The sequence below is a fragment of the Callorhinus ursinus genome, unplaced genomic scaffold (genome assembly GCF_003265705.2).
Source record: "Callorhinus ursinus isolate GAN/ISIS: 27379988/994484 unplaced genomic scaffold, GSC_fseal_2.0 scaffold14, whole genome shotgun sequence".
In the NCBI taxonomy this organism is placed as follows: domain Eukaryota; kingdom Metazoa; phylum Chordata; class Mammalia; order Carnivora; family Otariidae; genus Callorhinus; species Callorhinus ursinus.
This window is the reverse complement of record NW_027397076.1, coordinates 19,733,105-19,755,151: the sequence shown is the minus strand read 5'-3', so window position 1 is coordinate 19,755,151 and position 22,047 is coordinate 19,733,105. Positions and strand designations below refer to the sequence as shown.

Here is a 22,047-nt window from a genome sequence, read left to right as displayed (position 1 = left end):
TTTTAGTTGAATTTTTCTTCTTTCCTTTTTCAACCAACATTTTATCAATTGCTTTTTTAAAATTTTTTTTAAATTTTTCATTTTTACAGTCATATTCTCTCTTCATTGTATTTAACCATATATATATATGTAAAGTTTTTCTTTCTTTAAAATATTGGGAGGCAATTTCTCCTAACAGACCAAAATATACCCAAAATCTAGTGTGTGGCTCTGTTATTTTCACCAGCCTGGTCATATTCTTCCCCCCCGCCGCCCCCAATTTCAGGTCTCTTCTGATTGTTTGGTGTATATTTTTCTGGGGTTGTTGTTACCCTTTTACCATTTTTTTAGCATTTTGTTCTCTCATTTGTCTCTTCTCTGGGCAAAATGACAAGACAGAAAAACTCACCTCAAAAAAAAAAAGAAAAAGAGGCAGTACTGATTGCCAGGGACCTAAACAATATGTAAGATGTCAGAACTATAGTTCAGAATGATGATTATAAAGATACTAACTGGGCTTGAAAAAGGCATAGAAGATACTAGAGAATCCCTTTCTGGAGAAATGAAAGAACTAAAATCTAACCAAGTCAAAATAAAAAAGGCTGTTAATGAGGTGCAATAAAAAATGGAGGCTCTACAAACTGTGGAAGGAGCCAAGATGTCCATCGACAGATGAATGGATAAAGAAGATGTGGTATATATACACAATGGAATATTATGCAGCCATCAAAAGGAATGAGATCTTGCCATTTGCAACGACATGGATGGAACTGGAGGGTATTATGCTGAGTGAAATAAGTCAATCAGAGAAAGACATGTATCATATGACCTCACTGATATGAGGAATTCTTAATCTCAGGAAACAAACTGAGTGTTGCTGGAATGGTGGGGGCTGGGAGGGATGGGGTGGCTGGGTGGTTGGGGAGGGTATGTGCTATGGTGAGCACTGTGAATTGTGCAAGACTGTTGAATCACAGATCTGTACTTCTGAAACAAATAATGCAACATATGTTAAGAAAAAAGAAAAAGAAGAAGATAGCAGGAGGGGAAGAATGAAGGGGAGTAAGTCAGAGGGGGAGACAAACCATGAGAGACAATGGACCCTGAAAAACAAACTGAGGGTTCTAGAGGGGAGGAGGGTGAGGGGATGGGTTAGCCTGGTGATGGGTATTAAAGAGGGCACATTCTGTGTGGAGCACTGGGTGTTATGCACAAACAATGAATCATGGAACCCTACATCAAAAACTAATGATGTAATATATGGTGATTAACATAACAATAAAAAATTTTTAAAAAAAGGTGCACTGTCTGTGAGAAAACAATAATAAAATTTACTAAAAGTTAAAAAAAAATGGAGGCTCTAACTGCGAGGATAAATGAGGCAGAAGAGAGAAATAGTGATATAGAAGACCAAATGATGGAGAATAAAGAAGCTGAGAAAAAGATAAACAACTACTGAATCATGAGGGGAGAATTTGAGAGATAAGTGATACCATAAAGCGAAACAACATTAGAATAATTGGAATCCCAGAAGAAGAAGAAAGAGGAAGAGGGGAAGAAGGTATATTGGAGCAAATTATAGCAGAGAACTTACCTAATTTGGGGAAGGAAACAGGCATCAAAATCCAGGAGGCACAGAGAACCCCCCCTCAAAATCAATAAAAATAGGTCAACACCCTGACATCTCATAGTAAAACTCATGAGTCTCAGAGACAAAGAGATAATCCTGAAAGCAGCTCGGGACAAGAGGTCTGTAACCTACAATGGTAGAATCATTAGATTGGCAGCAGACCTATCCACAGAGACCTGGCATGCCAGAAAGGACTTTCATGATATCTTCAGAGCACTAAATGAGAAAAATATGCAGCCAAGAATACTATATCCAGCTAGGCTGTCATTGAAAATAGAAGGAGAGATAAAAAGCTTCCAGGACAAACAAAAACTAAAAGAATTTGAGAACACCAAACCAGCCCTACAAGAAATATTGAAAGGGGTCCCCTAAGCAAAGAAAGAACCTAAAAGTCACATAGACCAGAAAGGAACAGAGACAATATACAGTAACAGTCACCTTACAGGCAATACAATGGCACTAAATTCATATCTTTCAATAGTTACCCTGAATGTAAATGGGCTAAATGAGCCAATCAAAAGACACAGGGTATCAGATTGGATAAAAAAACAAGACCCATCAATATGCTGTCTGCAAGAGACTCAGTTTAGACCCAAAGACACTGCCAGGTGTAAAGTGAGGGGGTGGAAAACCATTTACCATGCTAGTGGACACCAAAAGAAAGCTGGGATGGCAATCCTTATATCAGACAAAATAGATTTTAAACCAAAGACTATAATAAGAGATGAGAAAGGACACTACATCATACTTAAAGGGTCTATCCAACAAGGAGATCCAACAATTTTAAATATCTATGCCCCTAACATGGGAGCAGCCAATTATATAAGCCAATTAATAACAAAATCAAAGAAACACATCGACAATAATACAATAATAGTGGGGGACTTTAACACCCCCTTCTCATCTAAGCAAAAGATCAACAGGAAATAAAGACTTTAAATGACACACTGGACCACATGGACTTCACAGACATATTCAGAACATTCCATCCCAAAGCAACAGAATACACCTTCTTCTCTAGTGCCCATGGAACATTCTCCAGAATAGATCACATCCTGGGTCACAAATCAGGTCTCAACTGGTACCAAAAGATTAGGATCATTCCCTGCATATTTTCGGACCACAATGCTTTGAAACTAGAACTCAATCACAAGAGGAAAGTTGGAAAGAATTCAAATATATGGAGGCTAAAGAGCATCCTACTAAAGAATGAATGGGTCAACCAGGAAATTAAAGAATTAAAAAAATTCATAGAAACCAATGAAATGAAAACAACTGTTCAAAACCTTTGGGATGCAGCAAAGACAGTCCTAAGACGGAAGTATATAGCAATCCAAGCCTTTCTCAAGAAACAAGAAAGTTTTCAAATACACAACCTAACCCTACACCTAAAGGAGCTGGAGAAAGAACAGCAAATAAAAGCCTAAATCCAGCAGGAGAAGAGAAATAATAAAGATCAGAGCAGAAATCAATGAAATAGAAACCAAAAGAACAGTAGAACAGATCAATGAAACTAGGAGCTGGTTCTTTCAAAGAATTAATACAACTGATAAACCCCTAGCCAGACTTATCAAAAAGAAAAGAGGAAGGACCCAAATAAATAAAATAAATAAATAAAATCATGAATGAAAGAGGAGAGATCACAACCAACACCAAAGAAATACAAACAATTATAAGAACATACTACAAGCAACTATATGCCAGCAAATTAGATAATCTGGAAGAAATGGATGCATTCCTAGAGATGTGTAAACTACCAAAACTGAACCACAAAGAAATAGAAATCCTAAACAGATGCATAACCACTAAGGAAATTGAAGCAGTAATAAAAAGTCTCCCAACAAACAAGAACCCAGGGCCAGATGGCTTCCCAGGGGAATTTACCAAACATTTCAAGAAGAATTAATACCTATTCTTCTGAAAACGTTTCAAAGAATAGAAATGGAAGGAAAATTTCCAAACTCGTTTTACGGGGCCAGCATTACCTTGATCCCAAAACCAGACAAAGACCCCATCAAAAAGGAGAACTACAGACCAATCTCCCTGATGAACATGGATGCAAAAATTCTCACCAAAATACTGGCCAATAGGATCCAACAGTACATTAAAGGATTATTCACCACGACCAGGTGGGATTTATTCCTGGGCTGCAAGGTTGGTTCAACATCCACAAATCAATCAATGTGATACAATACATTAATAAAAGAAAGAACAAGAACCATATGATCCTCTCAATAGATGCAGAAAAAGCATTTTACAAAGTACAGCATCCTTTTTTGATTAAAACTCTTCACAGTGTAGGGATAGAGGGTAAATACCTCAATATTATAAAAGGCATCTATGAAAAACCCAGAGCAAATATACTTAATGGGGGAAAACTGAGAGCTTTTCCCCTAAGGTCAGAAACATGGCAGGGATGTCCACTATCACCACTGCTGTTCAACATAGTACTAGAAGTCCCAGCCTCAACAATCAGACAACAAAAACAAATAAAAGGCCTCTGAATCAACAAAGAAGTCAAACTCTCACTCTTTGCAGATGATATGACACTTTATGTGGAAAACCCAAAAGACTCCACCCCAAAACTGCTAGAACTCATACAGGAATTCAGTAAAGTAGCAGGATATAAAATCAATCCACAGAAATCAGTGGCATTTCTATACAACAACAGACAGAAGAAAGAAATTAAGGAGTCGATCCCATTTACAATTGCACCCAAAACCATAAGATACCCAGGAATAAATCTAACCAAAGAGGCAAAGGATCTATACTCAGAAAACTATAGAATACTCATGAAAGAAATTGAGGAAGACACAAAGAAATAGAAAAACGTTCCATGCTCATGGATTGGAAGAACAAATATTGTGAAGTGGTCAATGCTACCTAGAGCAATCTACACATTTAATGCAATCCCTATCAAAATACCATCCACTTTTTTCAAAGAAATGGAATAATCCTAAAATTTGTATGGAACCAGAAAAGACCCCGAATAGCCAGAGGAATGTTGAAAAAGTAAAGCAAAGCCGGTGGCATCACAATTCCGGACTTGAAGCTCTATTACAAAGCTGTCATCATCTAGAGAGTATGGTACTGGCACAAAAACAGACACAAAGATCAATGGAACAGAATAGAGAGCCCAGAAATGGACCCTCAACTCTGTGGTCAACTAATCTTCGACAAAGCAGGAAAGATTGTCCAATGGAAAAAAGACAGTCTCTTCAACAAATGGTGTTGGGAAAATTGGACAGCCACATGTAGAAGAATGAAACTGGACCATTTCCTTACACCACACACAAAAGTAGACTCAAAATGGTTGAAGGACCTAAATGTGAGACAGGAATACATCAGAATCCTTGAGGAGAACACAGGCAGCAACCTCTTCGACCACAGCCGCAGCAACTTCTTCCTAGATGCATCGCCGAAGGCAAGGGAAGCAAGGGCAAAAATGAACTATTGGGACTTAATCAAGATAAAAAGCTTTTGCACAGCAAAGGAAACAGTCAACAAAACCAAAAGACAACCGACAGAATGGGAGAAGATATTTGCAAATGACATATCAGATAAAGGGCTAGTATCCAAAATCTATAAAGAACTTACCAAACTCAACACCCAAAGAACAAATAATCCAATCAAGAAATGGGCAGAAGAATGAACAGACATTTTTCCAAAGAAGACATCCAACTGGCCAACAGACACATAAGAAAGTGCTCAACCTCACTCAACATCAGGGAAATCCAGATCAAAACCTCAATGAGATACCACCTCACACCAGTCAGAATGGCTAAAATTAACAAGTCAGGAAAGGACAGATGTTGGCAAGGATGTGGAGAAAGGGGAACCCTCCTACACTGTTGGTGGGAATGCACGATGGTGCAGCCACTCTGGAAAACAGTATGGAGGTTCCTCAAACAGTTGAAAGTAGAGCTACCCTATGACCCAACAATTGCACTACTGGGTATATTCCCCAAAGATACAAATGTAGTGATCCAAAGGGGCACGTGCACCCCAATGTTTATAGCAGCAATGTCCACAATAGCCAAACTATGGAAAGAGCTTAGATGTCCATCAACAGATAAATGGAAATAGAAGAAGTGGTATATATATACAATGGAATATTATGCAGCCATCAAAAAATGAAATCTTGCCATTTGCCACAATGTGGATGGAACTAGAGGGTATTATGCTAAGCGAAATGAGTCAATCAGAGAAAGACAAGTATCATATGATCTCACTGATATGAGGAATTTGAGAAACAAGACAGAGGATTATAGGGGAAGGGAGGGAAAAATGAAAAAGATGAAACCAGAGGGGGAGACAAACTGTAAGAGACTCTTAATCTCAGGAAACAAACTGAGGATTGCAGAAGTGGGGGTGGTGGTGGGAGGGATGGGATGGCTGGGTGATGGACACTGCAGAGGGTAAGTAGTATGGTAAGTGCTGTGAATTTTGTAAGAGTGATGAATCACAGACCCGTACCCCTGAAACAAATAATACATTATATGTTAATAAAGAAAATTAAAAAAAAACAAGAAAAAAACAAAAAGCCCTTTCACAAAAGGAATACATTCCTTTATCTAGAAAAATAATACTTGAGGCAAATGCTAAATACTTGGTAGAAGTATTTCTTAAGAAAAGATATTTTTCTTTTGATACTTACTGGAATGATACTCTTAGCAAGAAGATTTATTCTCTTAAAAATGCCCAGGGGATCAACACACTACATTATAGAGGGGTAATATCTTTTTTCACTAATGAGAAAACGTTAATTTTTTCCTGGTTTGGTTAGCTTGATACTCAAATACATGTTTTAAAAGATAATTCTGTTTCTCATTATTTGTCCTTATGACATAAAAATAATTGGCAATGAAAGATAATTGTTCCAGTTATCCTCAAAAATATTTTTTTTTATGAATACACAGTTCCATTTTGTTCTCCACAAAGATAACTAAACATGAGTCTGGGTCAGAGTCTCTCTGAATCCAAATAAAGCCTTAATTCCCTAAAAATTCGGATCTTTAAGATACTGATTGCAAAGAAAAACTAGCAGTATACCCCTGCAATTTGGAATATGATATACATCTCCTTTCTACACATTACCAATAATTTAGTTTTTAAATCTATAGATGACACTTAGAAAGGCAGATAAATTCAAATAATCTGTCAATTCATTCAATTAGTTTGTTTCAAAAATTATCTTACCGTCACTAATTGCTTATTTTGAGTTCATTAAGTCATCTTGTTAATTTTATAGAGATACAATCAGAATCTTTAACAGATAATCTGAGGCAAACGCTTACTCTGAAGCCACAGGACAAAAATCATAGAAATTATTTTTAGCAAGAGCACACTTTCAACTTAGAAGGTAGAAGGCATGTTGGGGACAATAATTTCTGATCTTTGTTAAAATACTGACATTAAATATCAAATGATAATTTTTTAAAACAAGTCACTATTTCCCACTGTCTTCAAAAACTACATAAAAAGGCCTCTTTTAGACCCTCAATAGAGAAATAAACAGCTTTTTTTTAAAGTAAAATCATTACTTACCAAAAAGATAAAATCAGAATATTTTTCCAAGCCTAAACACGTTAAAGAATGAAAAAAGTCCTTGCAGTTAGTGTACATCTTTTCACCACATGTATGCTTTAGTCACATTATATCTATAAAGTGTATTTTTAAATATTGACTTTAAAACAAAGAGTTTTGGGGCACCTGGGTGGCTCAGATGTTTAAGTGTCTGCCTTTGCTCAGGTCATGATCTCAGGATCCTGAGATCGAGTTCCGCATCGGGCTTCCTGCTCAGTGGGGAATCTGCTTCTCCCTCTGCCTCTCCTCTCCGCTTGTGCTCCTTCTTTCTCTCTCAAATGAATAAATACAATCTTTAAAATAAATAAATAAATAAATAGTTTTAAAACTGTGCCACAATGATATTCATGGTAAATATAAGAAAAGATTTGGTTAACATCCTAGCCAACTTAATGTAAGTCAGTGTTTTCTCAACCTTGATTGTCAACTAGAATTACCTGGGGAGCTTTTTAAAAAATACTGATGTCCAGAACCCATCTTAGAGCAGTTAAATAATAATCTCTGAGAGTGGTTCCTGGACTTTGTTGTTTTGTTAATGATTTCCATGGACATTAGGTGTTGAGAATATCTAATCTAAATAAGTAATTGTAGGGTGCCTGGGTGGCTCAGATGGTTAAGCATCTGCCTTCAGCTCAGGTCATGATCCCAGGGTCCTGGAATCGAGTCCTGCATCGGGCTCCCTGCTCAGTGGGGAGCCTGCTTCTCCCTCTGCCTCTCTCTCTCTCTCTCTCTCTGTCTCTTATGAATAAATAAATAAAATCTTTAAAAAAATAAGTAATTGTAGCTGTGATAATAATAACCATCCCCATCTGTGGAGTGCCCCTCTCTGTGTCAAATATCGGTGTTTAACCTACATCATGCAATTTAATCTCTACCATAAAAATGGTTCTACTCTCTATATAAGAAAACTTACCCAAGCCCACCATAGTCAGTAGCAGTGACAAGACTCAGACCCCACAGTCTCCCTCTCTGAAACACCATCACTCTCCACTCTGCTCTAAGACCCCAAACAAAGATGAAACAGACAACACTTGATCAGTCAGAAGCCAGGCAAAGGAAAAGTATTTCCTTTGATTTTCCTAGAAGTTCTGGGCAACAACCACAAGAAAAAAAAAATGGATTGGAATACTTCTGAAATGTATTCAAGGCAGCCCTCAGTTTAGGATGTGGTAGGCAGAATAATGGTACCCAAATATGTCCACATCCCACTCCCCAGAACCTGTGAATATGCTACCTTACAGGGTAAAAGGGACTTTGCAGATGTGGTTAAGGATTTTGAGGTAAAGAGATTATCCTGTGTTATCTGAGGGGGTCCAATGTAGTCACAAAAGTCCTTATAAGAGGGAGGCCAGAGTGTCAGAGTCAGAGAAGGTGATGAGACCATGGATGAAATCAGAGTGATATAGGGACATGAGACAAGGAATGCTGGTAGTCTTTAGAAGCTGGAAAAGGCAAGGTAGTCTGTTCTCCCCTAGAGTCTCCAGAAGGAATGCAGCCCTGCCAATACATTTTGAACTTCTTACCTCCAGAATTGGAAAATAATAAATGTATATTCTTTCAAGCCTCTAATTTGTGGCAATTATTACAGCAGCAATGGGAAACCAATATAGAAGATACTGTATTTGCTATGTAAAGTCATGAGATTATGTAAAACTCCACCTATTGAGGCATTTTAGGCTAGTTCACAGATAGAGTGTCTTAGTGTTGTGAAAAAAAAGAGAAACCACCATTCATAGATTGCATTAATTGGCCTGATATTTTCAAAGCAGAAGGAGGGAGAGAAATCACACAAAAATTCAGGGGTCAACCACCTCAGTGATGTTTCTGGAGCGCAGTGGTTTGGAACCTATGAACATATCCCCTCAAATGTAGAAGACATGTTGTACCTTGTACCACCTAGCACTAAATGGGGTTTGATGCTTGGTGGCCTTTTTGGATTTTGGAGACAACATATACCTTATTTGAATGTATTAATTGAAACCATTTACCGAGTAATCCATGAGGGTCCTGATGTTGAGTGGAGACTGGAGCAAGAAAAGGCTGTGCAGCAAGTTAAGCCTTCAATACAGGCTGCTCTGCTAATTGGGCCTCATGACCTAGGAGATCCAATGATACTCAGAGTGTCTATGGCAAACATTGATGTACTATCAAGTCACTTGCAAGCACCAGTAGGAGAATATCAAACCTCCAGAGTTTTGGGGTAAACTGTTGCCTTTTTCTGCAGACAATTATTCCTCTTTTGAGAAATACATTCTACTTCCTAAGTTCGTAACTTCCTGATAGAGACTGAATGCCTAGCCATGGAACATCAAGCAACCATGGGGCCTGAGCTTTCCATCATCAGTTGGGTGTTTCTGACCCACCAGGCCATAAAGTTGGGCACATTCAGCAGTATTTTGTTATTAAGTGGAAGTGGTATATAGGCTCAGGCTCCTTTGACAAGGACTCCTGTTGCATTGTCTCATCTCTTTCAGCACACACCTATGATTATAGAGAGCTCCTTATGACCAGTCTGCTGAGGAGGGGGGAAAGAAGCCTGGTTTGTAGATGGTTATGTACAATTTGCTAGCACTAACAATAGGTACATTGCTGTAACATTACAGTCTCACTCAGGGGTGATCTGGAGGGAAAAGGTGAATGGAAATCATCTTAGTAGGCAGAACATTGAGTGGGACATTCTGTTGTCTTCCTTGTCTACACAAAGAGATGACCAGAAGAATGGGTCTACATTGACTTATGGGAAATTGCTGGTGGTTTGGTTTTAGGATCAGGGACTTAGGAAGAATAGGGTTGAAAGTGTAGTGGCAAGGAGGTCTGGAAAATGCATGTGGATGGATTTCTGAAGCTTGACATATAGTGTGAAAATAATTGTGTCTCGCAACTTCACCAAAGGGCATCTACTGTAGAGAAGTCTTTCAACAATTAGGTGTACCAAGGGACATGTTCTCTAAATGTCAGATGCCTCTTTCTCCATCTAGTACTTGCTCAATGAGCTCACAGGCAGAGTTGCCATGATGACAGGGATAGAGGCTATAGATGGACTCAACAATCTGAACTTCCTCTTACCAAGGTTGATCTGGCTACTGTTGCTTAGTAGGTCCTACCTATCAACAGCAAACAGAATCACCATGCTCTTGATATGGCCATATCTGTATCTATAATAAAGGATGTCAGTCCTGCAGTATATACAAATTTTGTAAATATTTTTTTCATGCTCTGTGACTTTCCTTTTGTCTTAATGGTGTCTTTTAGTGAGTAAATTTTTTTTATTTTAATGAATTTTGTTATTTTTTGTTTTATGGTTCTTGCCTTTTCTTATCTGAGAAATCTTTGGCTACCTCCAGGTCACAAAGATTGTCCTATATTTCATTCTAAAATTTTATAATGTTAACTTTAGATTAGGTCTGTGATCCATCCCAAATTAATTTTTGTGTGTGGTATGCATTAGGGGTCAGAGTTTGTTTTCATGTGAATATATATTTATTCCAGCACTATTTGCTGAAAAGGCTTTCATTTTTCATTTGATTATTTTGAAGTCTTTATCAAAAACCGTATAATTAAATAAATGTAAGTCAATTTTTGAGCCCTCTAATCTGTTCTGTTGATCTGTTTATCTGTATGCCAGACCCACACTGATTAATTATTATAGTTTTATATCCAGTCTTGAAACCAGGTAACATAAACTTTCCAACTTTAGTCTTCTTTCTCATAACTATGCAGAATATTCTGGGTTCTTGCATTTCCATATACATTTAAAAATTAGCTTGTCAATTTCTATAAAAAAGCCTGCTAGGATTGGGACTGATGCTATCTTTGTTGTCCTGCTGGTAGATGAGAAGTGTTTCAGTTTTCCTAATAGGATTATTATTTAATTACTGAACATTACAGGATTTTGTCAAATTAGACTTCTGCTGATTTAGTAATCCTTTCATGTGCTGAGGACACGATGCTGGCACTAACAGTGTTGTCTTCTGTGTGTGTCCTAACTGCAAGATCAGTGTAATCCTAAAGTAATTCTTCATCTTCTGTATCTAGCCAAAAATTTCATTGTTTCCATCTAAACAAACACCAGTAAAAACACTACAAGAAGGAAATGATAATAAATGTGCTAGAAACAAATGGCTATAAACACAAAAAAGAAAACCATCTTACTGGTTAGTCTAATAACTACCATCTGCTCATAACAAATTGGCCCTTTCCCATAAGTGAGATGGGTTTTTGGAAGCAACTTCATTTGGGATACTTCAGAGTAAAACCACATCAGCAGAATTCAGGACTCCCTGTTGTCAGACAGACACTATGTAATCACAATATATTATTTTATTCTTACAAGGGTTATACATGAACTCCTTTAACAATTCAACCAGAAGCCCTTTGAAACCCTTCATTGGGCAGAAAAACTTGATCTATCACTCAGCGTTCTTCAGTAGCTGCTCACAGTCTTTTTGTTTCTTAATAGTGGACTTGTTTCCAGGTGGATCATATAGGCTTTAAAGAAAATATAGTTTAAAAACTTGATCCAGGCGTATGATCTATCAGATAATACATTTCATAATTTATTTCCATAGCTGTACAAAGCCACCAAATTCTGCGACTTGCTTGAAGAGCTCTTAACAGAAGGGGAGTCTGTTTAATTTAAGTCAGTAGATATTTTATCTCTTGGCTAAACATAATCCACAGAGAGTTTTGAAAATGAAGATGTACATAGAACATGATCTAAGAAACCAAAGAGAAATAAACTGAATGTAGAAATTTTGTGGCTAAAAATGTTGTTTGTGGCAGCTGTTAGTATAACTCATGGTCACTTTTCAGTGGAACTGGCTGCATATGCACCATTCCACCAAACCCATATTTAATAAGTGACCACTCAGTTTTAAGCTGTATTAAGCACTGGAGATAAACATACTAATAAAATGCTGTCCAGGCCTCAGATAATCTCACAGCTAGTAGGAAAGGAATATATTAACAAGAGCTAACTCTAATAATAAATTATGACAGAGTTATGTACAAAGTGTTCTAAGAGCCCATCTGGGAGACAGTGAGTACTGCTGGAGAAAGTGTCTGTATTTGCAGACAGAGGTCAAAGAGCTTCACCAAGGAGATGGTATTTGAAATAGGACTTAAAGAATTGAGTAGGAATGGCTAGTAAATCTGAAATTGGATGAAAACAAAGTGTGCCTTAAGTCTAGAATAAATTTTAGGGTATGTTAAGTTCTCAGTTCCAACACTAAGTTAATACTTTATTCAAGTGCTTTTTAAAATATATATTCTGAATCTGTATCTTTTAGGATTACATTAAGTATTGGCCATTTTTATTGCTACTTATTATTCCGTATAGTTTTGATTAGGAAACCAGGAATGTTCTCATTGACAGTGGAGGTACACAAACATTTTATCTCATTGGCAATCCAAATTGTTGTAAAGGATTTTCTTCTATCCATCAACTGGTAGCAGGGTCTATGAAATGGTTGCTGTAGGAACTCTTTGCACACCTTAGTGGGAATCAGTTATATTGAAGCACCATTCTCTGAGGGCTGTGCTTTCCTAGCCATTCAGGACATCTGAATATTAGCAATTCTTTTGTATTTATTGAATTATATAATTGCCTTTAATAAAAGCTTAAAGAGTTATTTTACTTGGGACTTTATAAAAATAATGTAAGGTTATCTTGAAAATAAATGTATACTAAAAGTTGAGAAAATAATGCATTACTATGCAATCACCATAAATACAGCCTGCTCTTAAGAATGCAGTCCTTAGGAACCTGGATTCCCTGGTGAAACCCTTGGCGTATGTGGCCAAGGAACATCTCTAAAGATATTAGCTCAGTTCTATTTGATTTCTCTTTTTACTTATTCATTAAATTCATTTCTCTTTCTTTTAAGTCTGTGTCTATTCTTGTCTGAATTGGAATAGCCACTTCTCTTGTATCAGGGAGGTGTGTCAGGGCTTTAAACTCAATTGCCCAGTACTCTGAATGTCCCCGTCCAGAATTGTTCAGCGTTTAGACTTGAAAATAGGGAGTCAGCATCATTTGTTGCTCAATAATATTTATCTCAGAGATATGGATGAAAATAGGATTTAAGATTGTCTCCTTTCTGTAAAATCTTGGGAGCAACTTTTTATTGCCCCCCAATTTTTTTCAATTAGCATCTCTCTTTCTTTCTCTTTTTCTTCTGTATGGCTCAACATTGCCATGACTAAGATTTTCTCAAACACAGCATTTCCCATAATCTTATTCTTTTCAGTGAAGATTATTTCCCACACTCTCATTACTCTAGCCTCGGAGAGTGGCTAATGATATGAAATGGATGCTTAATGGATACACAGTGAGATCCCCATACTGGGATGGAGCTTTTTATGGGAAGAAAAAGGAATCAGAATTCTCTTTCTCCTGGATTTATTTTCCCTAGTAGAATGTTTTGATTGGATTGGCAATTTTTTCTTGGGAAAAGCCTCTGTGATCAAGGACAAATACTTCTTCTAGGAGCATAAAATAGCCTGAGAGGTCCTCAGCTCTGGATGGCCTTTTGGAGCCCACATAGAACCTGAGGGAAAGGGATCAAGGGGAGATAGACTAGCTGTGTACTAAACTTTAAGAAACAGATTTAAAAGTGAGAAAGATTTTTGATGTTTATGATTTTTCCAACCAAACTTATTATAGCAGAGATTTGGGGAAGGAACCCTAGCAAGGAATAATGTACATATATGTTGCTGAAGTGCAGCTAGTATCAGATAGCTCAGCCATGTTAGTGGCAAGCCACCCAGTAGAGTACAGATGCATTGCAGGAATGGAGCTTTAATATCTTAGAAACTTCACTAACAAAGGCAATTAGCTCAATAGCGAAACAAATATAATACAGGATCTCAGAGAAATGATCTTTTGTCAGCCATGTCTACATAAATTCTTTCTTCTTCCATCCACCCTCCCCAAATCGTTCTTATAGACAATGAATACATTGTGTATATTCATTGACAATACTCTAAGTATAGGAAGTACCTTCTTAGGACAAGCTAAGTGGCTCTCATCTCTATCTTTATTTTACTAGCACTCATTTAAAAAGGCTTTGTAAATCTATTAGCACATTTCAGAGCTGTCTTCATTAAGAAACAGACAAACTAAGTTACTAATTGATCTTTTCTGAAGACATACTCCAGTATAAATGAAGAAATTTTAAGATCCATGAACATAATAAGGATGTCTTACTTCCATATTTTAGTAGTTAATATAATGTTAGTACTTAATACAATGTTGAATGTATGAGTGAATGAATGAAGAGAGCTTAGAGATTTGGACTTTATCAACATGGACAAAAAAGGCACAACAGTGCTTTTAAAAAAAATAACATTTAAGCTTATAATTCCTAGTCATTTTACTAAAAGACAGTTCTCTTGAGTCCAGAAGTTCCTGCCAGTTTGATTCTGATTTAGAAATGGAGAAATCTCTTTTTGATGCCTCTGGCTGCCTTAGTTGCATATTGGGAAGTACTCTGACCAAAATCAGAAAAATGGAATCTAGTGTTCCATTGGAGATTTATTAAACTTACTGAATACTGGTATTAAAACAATATTTTAGTAAATTGTAAGTCTTCTCGTCAAATGCTTACTGAGCTAGTTTATTACTTAGGTAAAAACACTGTTTAGCTTACTAACAACCAACAAAGGATGCCAAGTTACACTGTGTGGGGGATGTTGTGAGGGGTGTGTGCAGAGGGAAGAGCAAGGGCTCAGACCTCCCAGGAAGGCACGGCCGTTGTCACTTCTCATCTCTGGAGATGGAATCATTTCAAAGTTGGAAAACATTCAAGGATGTAATTCCTTACTTTCCAGATGAGAAAGCTGAAAGGTAAAGTAGTTTAAGAAATCCTATTTTGTCTAGCACAGAGGAAAAGAGAACACCGCCTTGTGAATTTTCAATTACTAGACCATTGAGATAGAGATCGAAGTATTCATAGTTAAGACTTTGCTTTAACTAATCAAAGTGAAATAAACAAGGAAAATATTCTTTCAACTAATTCTGAGGTGTTATTTTACCTTCCTCTTCAGTTATGATTTTATTCCTATTGCTTAGTGACAATGTTCAGAGAAATGTGGCATTTTTGCCATGATTTTGGTAAACTTGGTTATTTTTGTATGGCCATCTGTCCCTCAGCTAGATTATTAAGGATATTCTTAACTGTTCTTTCAATGTGAAAGAGAAGAAAAAAAAAGTACTGAAATGTTTGTCTATGCAATACCTAGGTGGGTGGAGGGGGATACAGGAAGAGAGAGAACACATAGGGATATGCTTTAAGTATTACTGAATTATAAAATAGGAATTAAGAATTTAACTTTTACAAAGTTTAATGCTACTTAAAGAACATGGCACTCCTAATTTTTTTTTTCTGTCAAACCTTCGAAGCTATGTATAGAGTTCCTATGATTTGCCTCTATAAATATTGTACTATTTATTCTTACTGATACATGCAATGGTGGTCTGACTTAGAAAAATACTTCTTTACTACAAATACTTACCTAGTAATATCCTGCCACAAAAGCTATATATGTTCACAAGAGAATCTAGACATTACAGACAAGAAAAAAAAAAGAGATAAAAATCACATGTAATTTCATCATCTAGAGATATTTCTCTTATAAGTTAGTATAGATCCCTGCTGTTAAAAAGGATGTTTGAGAGGTGTGTGTAACAACTTCTCAATGAGTTTAACAACATTTGAAAACACTCATGACACATGAAGTGAAAATAATCATATTTTAAAAACACAGTTCTGGATCAAGTAGGCATACTCGCCTCCATTTCTTTGCTAAATACAATTAAGTACAACAACCTCCGACTCTCTCTAGTCAAAGGACCAGGAAAGGGGTAACCTAGCAAAACAAACTTTTTAGACAATAACCACCCTACTTCACTCAAACACCACAGAAAACAAAACAAAATGCTGCTCCACTTTCATCCCAGTCAGCAAAAGCCCAAAGGGGAGTCTAGACCTCCACCCTTACCTGGGTGTAATGAGGACTTCTCACCTTCTTCATCAGGGTGGTATCAGAGAAAGTTAAGTAGGGAGCTGAGACTTTCAGTTCTGCCTGGTGGCAGGCATTGTCCCCCATGGTTTCAGTGGAAGCCACGTGAGGATCCTGGATTTCTGTTGCCATCTAACCATACTAAGTACCTTCTTTCTTCCCACCAGTGTCAGAGGAGACAAAGCAGGAAGCCAGAACATTCACCATGATCTAGTGGTAAGGAACCCTCCAACTGCAGTGTCAGTAGAAGTCATATAGGAAGCACATGATTTTTTATCATATCCTGCACATGTTGTGTATTATGTTATGAGACTCTAAACCTTAATGAAATCTCTGTTTTAGCAGATCTCTTCCGACATGTAAGGATGAGAGTCTTGGTTGCTTGCTCAACCTTCTTTGACATCCTAAAGGAGAAAAACGTTGTTACAGCTTAAGCAGAGGTGGTATTTCATGTTCTCCAGTAAGTGTCTGATGGCACTACTCCACCTGGAAGAGGGAAAAGCACCTCCCAAAGCAAAAACCAGGAAATCTCAACTTGCATGAGAAAAGATAATTGGTAGATGATAACCCTGAGAAGACACCAATGTGGAGATTAAAGATTTCAAAGCAGCCATCATAAAAACACTTCAGTGAGCATTTATTAACAGGCTTGAAACATGAAAAATTAGAAAATCTCAAGAAAAAATAGAAGATACCAAGTAGAAATTTTAAAACTGAAAATATAATAACTGAAATTAAAAACTCAGTGGATTGACTCGATAGCTGAAAGAAGTGGATAGAAGACAGAATACGTAAACTTGAAGATACTACAATAAAAATTATCCAATCCAAACAAAAGAGAAAAAATAGATGGAAAAAGAACAAAACCCAGGAACCTGAAGGACTATAATAAAAAAATCTAAAATTGGAATCGAGTAGGAGAGTAGAAATAGGATAGGGCTGAAAAGTAATTTGAAGTAAAGACTGAATATGTCTCAAATTTGGAAAAAAACATAACCTTCAAGTTCAACAAGCCAAGTGAAATCCAAACAGGCTAGACCCAAAGAAAAGTTGTACAGATGTGGCTTAGCCTTAATTATAATAAACATTCTCCTTTTGTTGGTTGCTTTTAGCAGATTATTTTTAACTTTGACTAAATTACAGTGCCTCTACAAGTAGGAATTATGCAGCTATTCTAGTGGATTAAATATGGACCCAAACTTCTCATTCTCTCCATTGAGGGGTGGAGTTTATTTTACCTCCCCTTAATTAAAGTCCTGTGACTGCTTATCATTTTCTGTTAGCATTTTCTGTTTCCTCTCTCTTGGAATGCTCACTATAGGGATATTCTTTTTCAGAACAAAGCCACCATGTTGTGAGAAACCCAAGCCCCATGGGAGAGGCCAGAGCACCTGACAATCTACATCAACTGTCAGTCATGTGAGTGAGCTCCTTTGGACAAATTCCAACCTAAATGAGCCCCCAGATCACTGCATCCCCAGTCAACATGATGTGGTAAATCAGAACTGCCTAGCTGAGCCTGGTCAACCACAGAATTATGAGACATAATAAAATTGTTGTTTTAAGCCATAAGCTTTGAGTTTCTTGTTATGCAGTAGCAAATGCCTGAAAAAACTAATAAAAACTGTTAGAAATAAAAATAAATAAAAATAAAACTTAGAAAATAAAAGCTATTAGAAAATAGACTTTGATGATGTGAGAAAATGTTGATTTTAATGTTAAATGCAAAAAGAGACAAAGTATGATCGATATTGTTTAAAAACTTGTGGTACAGACAATATAAGTTAGTACTTCATTTATATGTATACAATATAATCATCTTGGCCTTTTATAATTTTATGACTAGAAGGAAATACAGTGTTACTAGTAGCTGAATAATTTCCTAAATCTGTATACTTTTTATAATTAGCAGGCAATACTAGATGTAAGAGAAAACACTTTCAGTATTTTCTTTATCAATTAACAACAGACAATAAATCTGATAGTATGGGGAAAAAGCAGTATGTATAATAATAATTAGATCTCAGTTTGGAAGAGAAATTCAGAATAGTATATATAATTATATATCTACATATGCATATATGTAGATATGTACATATATATATAATGTTATAATTTAGACAAATGAAAATTATTAGGAGAGTTAACCCTAATGCTTCTAAGTTGTAAGAAACACCATTTCTAATTTAGCTTTGTTCTGATGACCAAATAATTATTTAGAGTGTCAGTAGGTCAATAAGCATTGCCTCTTATTAGCAGGGTATATTTATGGTTCTAATTTATGATCAAATGACTTCTGTTTTAAAGTTAAAATTATTTTTAGAAGCAGTTTTATTTTATTTATTATTTTTTAAAGATTTTATTTATTTGTCAGAGAGAGAGAGAACACAAGCAGTGGGAGAGGCAGGCAGAGGGAGAAGCAGGCTCCCCGCCGAGCAAGGAGCCCGATGTGGGAATCGATCCCAGGATCGTGACCTGAGTCGAAGGCAGCGGCTTAACCGACTGAACCACCCAGGCGCCCCGGAAGCAGTTGTTTTATATAAAAGTATTTAGAAATGCATTATCCCTCTGATATACTAATTAGAATTTCTAAGAGATACATACATCATAGGGAGTAAGATATGAAAAGGAACTTTGTTAACCTCTATCTAGTTAACCTTTCAATTTAGAGAGAGAGAAATATAAGCTAAGGAGCTGATCAGATCTATAATGCAAAATAGAATCTGCAAAGAGAGTAGCAGAGAAAATTTGATAATCCAAATTGGGTCATGAGACATTATACAGCCTTCCTGAGGTCTTGAAGTGGTGACGGTGTTGGGGGTGAATAGGGACGAGATACAAACAATCCCATCAAGGTGGAGTTTCAGTTAGAGGCAAAGTTCTAAGAAATAGCAATGTATATAGTTTTGCGTATAGTAAGTCATCATTTGGAAAACCAATTTATGTAAACTTGGAGGAGAATTTTGAATGTTACGTTATGTTATACAGCATGCCCAAATTAAGTGGGTGATATGATATTTTAGAAAATGAGAACTCTAGGGGCGCCTGGGTGGCTCAGTCATTAAGCGTCTGCCTTCGGCTCAGGTCATGATCCCAGAGTCCTGGGATCGAGCCCCGCATCGGGCTCCCTGCTCGGCGGGAAACCGAGCTTCTCCCTCCCACTCCCCCTGCTTGTGTTCCCTCTCTCGCTGTCTCTCTCTGTCAAATAAATAAATAAAACCTTAAAAAAAAAAGAAAGAAAATGAGAACTCTAAATTTTTCCACAAATGCCACATTATCTTCTTGAACACTCCAAGGACTTTTATAGAATTAAAATAAAATTCATTAGTTTTCTGCTATAAGCCAACCATATTCAAACACAGTATTCTGCTAGAGGGTGATATTCTGGCCCTCAACAACAATCTCTGCTAGGGAAGACAGACAATCATTCGTTCATTTAGTCAAATATTTTTTATTGAGCACATTTGTATTCCAGTCACTTTAACATGGTCTGGGATACACTAGTAAATAAAATAAAGTACCTACTTTCATGGAACTTATATTAAAGAGAAAAAAAGATAAGCATACAAGTAAATATATAATAAAGTATTAGGTAGTAATAAGTGCTATAAACAAGATAAGGTAATGGGGCTATTTTAAATAGAATGATCTGGGAAAACCTTTCTGAAAAGCTTATATTTGAGCAAAAACTCGAAGTGAGAAACATAACAAACAAACACATAAATAAATATTTATTTAAAAATATTGGGATACAAGCAAAGTGAAGGACATACAAGTCACAATACCATTTATTTGACATATAAATATTTCCAAAGATTTATATCCTCTAGTCAACTTTAGTAACTTACTCTAGTGCCAGTCCTTTCTCAATTAGAGAAAATCTTCCTGTGTAAGTTAAGCAAATGTTTCATGTAAGATGAACTTTTTTTACATTTACTAATGTTTGTTTACCTTGCTTAATGAGATATTTATGTTATTCCCTACTTACAAATAAATTTTAATTATAAATTAATATATTCTCCCTGACATAAAAATTAGACAATTAGAAATGCTACCATTAAGAAACATTTACCTTCCTCTATAAAACAAAGGTATAACATAATTTTATAAGTGATACAAAAGGAAACTTATGGTAAAAAATTATTACTTTTTACTTTTTCATGTTTCTTTTAACTTTATTTTTTACTTTAAAAATAAGAATAGTAGTACTAGATTAATTAAAAATTTTCCAAGTAAAAATAACATTCCCAGACTGCTTTCCTGTAGAGGGTACTTTAAATTGGAAGAGGAAGCACAAAAGAGTTGCATATTTCTTTGAATATGTCCTAAGAAATTAAATAATCTTGTCAATACATCTTATTCTATATCCCAGTTAAAGGTATATTTAAAATCCTCAAGACTGTGGTGTGTCATCTATTTATTGTCTATTACCTTTCAATTTCCAGTTGAATTTTTTTCTTAATACATAATTAAATATTTTCAAGTGTTTCTGAAAGCAAATATATTGTTGAATGAATTTATTGAAACTCTGTGACTTATAATGTTTCATCAGGATTTAACAAAAAAAAGTCAAGATTTCAAGAGGCCATTCTCTAAAACAATTGTTTCTTATCAGATTTTTTGAAAAATTACTCTAAAAAGCCTAGAGAGTCGGCCAAAAAACATCAAAACAAATTTTAACTTTGACCATATGGGTAAATTATTCAAATCTGTGTGAATTCACATAAGTGTACCAAATAAAGTTAAAATGCTTGAAAAATGAAATTTTCTGATTTTCCTTTTTTTTAAAAATTATTTACAGAAGATGTTTTCCATCTTCTGTAATGTTGTTCTCTTATTTATGGAAGAAAATGAGATTCTTGCCACAGTACTTTTTTTTCTTTCTAGACATAACTGACCATTGATCTTATATTTTATAAAACAGGTGTGGTATACTTGAATAATGGCATTTGAGAGCTAAGGATAAACTAAATATGTGAGAAAATTTAGTGCAAGTGATTTCACTGATGCAACTCTTTCAGTTAGAAAATGATATAAACTTGGAAAGGAGGTTTAGAATTCCTAGGTTTGCTTTTTCCCACTGTCTTATAGCAGGTGAATTAGGAAAGTGGACTGAGGAAATGTAATCATCATCATCAACCTTGTCTTGTTTTGTTTCCTTTCTGACTCAAAAGTTTCAGAACTTAGCACTTAATTTTTTTGTTGTTTTAGTTGATTTTTATTTTGAGGTGACAACTGGCTCATCCAAGAAACTCTTATCCAACATACTTATAATTTTTTGTCTTTAATACTCAGGATGCTGAGGAGGACTAGTGAAACAGTTCTAACTTTTGATATTTCTTAAATGCTTTTTTAATTTTTTTAAAGATTTTATTTATTTATTTGACAGAGAGAGACACAAGGAGAGAGGGAACACAAGCAGGGGGAGTGGGAGAGAGAGAAGCAGGCTTCCCGCTGAGCAGGGAGCCTGATGCCGGGCTCGATCCCAGGACCCTGGGATCATGCCCTGAGCTGAAGGCAGATGCTTAATGACTGAGCCATCCAGTGCCCCAACGCTTTTTCCTTTACCTTATCTGACTCCAGAAATTCTAGAGATCTGCTACTAATTGTAATGTAATTTTATTTATTTCTTATATAACATTGAACTAAAATTTAACTACAGCACATTTAGGAACATTCACCAAACAGAAATTTTGAGAAATAAATGATAGCAATTATTTTTAAAACACTCGAAAAACCAAGTTGTTCTAAATGTTTTAAAGTGGAACTTTAATACAGCCTACCAACACTATAAATACGCCAGATCACATTTTTTCTCTCCTAATTTTCTC

At 36.0% G+C, this 22,047-nt stretch overlaps 1 long non-coding RNA gene across 1 annotated transcript in view; it reads left to right on the top strand.

Moving 5' to 3' along the window:
• The window catches only part of LOC141374161 (uncharacterized), a 51,561-nt gene that overhangs the window by 11,051 nt on the left and 18,463 nt on the right, over positions 1 to 22,047 (top strand). Inside the window, exon 3 of the long non-coding RNA XR_012380808.1 lies at positions 17,554 to 17,635. This is a non-coding gene — a long non-coding RNA (uncharacterized lncRNA). The remainder of the gene's footprint in view (positions 1 to 17,553; positions 17,636 to 22,047) is intronic.